This window comes from Paramisgurnus dabryanus, chromosome 1 (genome assembly GCF_030506205.2).
Source record: "Paramisgurnus dabryanus chromosome 1, PD_genome_1.1, whole genome shotgun sequence".
Taxonomy (NCBI): Eukaryota; Metazoa; Chordata; class Actinopteri; order Cypriniformes; family Cobitidae; genus Paramisgurnus; species Paramisgurnus dabryanus.
In genome coordinates this window covers 50071965-50073734 of record NC_133337.1, presented here as the reverse complement: position 1 = coordinate 50073734, position 1770 = coordinate 50071965, and positions in this window count along the sequence as shown.

The window sequence follows — 1770 nt, the reverse complement described above, 5'->3', positions numbered from 1 at the left end:
TTAAGTGTTAAGGTGCATCTCAGTAAATCATACACTGTGTGCAGCCCTCTATATAGGACTAAAACAGTGAAGAATACTGCATGACAGTGGGCAATGTGTGCCTGATCTTTATGTGGCTTTCTTTTAATAGCACACCAGAAACATATGGCGTTGTTTTCTGGCTATAAGTAATGTGGAGCAAGGGTGTGTCTCCTGCAGTATAATCAAATGACAGACCCACAAGGGCCAAATATGGAGGGTAGATCTGCTGCAGGTATACAGTAATCTCTGCATTCAGTATGTGACAAACAATAAGCCTTCTTTCTGGAGGAGACTTTATCAAATATTAAATAGTAATATAACAGATCATTTAAGCAATGTTGCAAATTAATAATTAATTCATTTTATCATTTACTGTTCAGATATATTAAATTCCATTATATTCTATTATATTCCATCAAATTATATTATAGTATAATATTCTACAAAATATTATAATATAAATTCTCATCTAATCTATATGTGTTCTACAGTAAATATGCATTAGTAATCCTTACATTTACTCAAGTCATTTACAGTCTATAAGCACATCCCAGTCTCGTTTAGAGCCGCCCTGCATTATTTCAAGGCCCACTGGGGAACTTTACACTTTGTGTTCCGACTTTCAACAGAGGAATGAAAGAATCAGAGCCTAAGGCTATACTGACAGATTCAGTGAAGTGCACAGGAACCGCAATTGCATGTCTCTGCCTGTCAGAAAGAACATGTACCATAACTGCCCGGTGATGTAACACCAGTGGCCTATAGGATTAGCCTACATTATCATGCGGAAAAGCACAGGTGATTTACAATTCTTTGCCATTTTCCATTAAGCATGCATGGTAAACATTGCATACCTGTAGCTTCAGAGCTAAAGCAGCAAAGAGAATCAGTTCATCAGTGGGAATAGAAAGATCTGTATTTTCTCTCCTCTCTAAAGCTAATAAATGTGATGCAGTCAAGGGTGGAGGTGGAGTTCATATTTCACACAAGAGATTTTCCATGATTTCTCTTTGTTCTTAATGTCATTAAAGTATGGGTGGACACAGAGTCTGAAAGCAGAGAAGTTAAATTTGATCTTAATCCCTGACCAAGAAGGATTAACAGATGATTGAAGACGTGAAACACTCATCTGAGTCATCTTAGTGAGAGGCTGTAATCATATTGCTTAAAAAAAGTCTATGGTGTACTTGTGTGAGATTTTTGTAGTTTTGCACCATCTGAAACCGCATTTTTTGTCTTTATTTTTAGCAATTAGTAAACATTGTAAATCTATTATTAAATATAATTGTTTGCATTACCATATGAGCCTTGTGCACTACACTGTATAAACGGTTGTGTTAAAACAAAACATTCTGTAACACAAAAAAATGTGTAAATAATTTACAATTTTTTCTTATAGAGTGTACAAAATAACTTTTATTTATCAATAAATATATGCATAAGCCAAACTTGTGTAGCTGATAATGTATTTACAGTACATTATTAATCTCATCATGCAAGTTGTAATAAGCAGTCATTACAAAAGTCACAGCCGGCGGGTTGCGACCAAGGTGCCCTTGAGCAAGGCACCGGTCCCCCATTGCTCTATACGGGTGCTGGGGTGATAGCTGCCTACTGCGCCGGTTGTGCATTTGTTCACTACTCAACGGATGGGTAAAATGCAACGGTCACATAAGTATGGTTTACCATACATTGGTCATTACTTCTCTTTCACTTAAACTTTATGTAGAATATTCATGATGCTGGAAA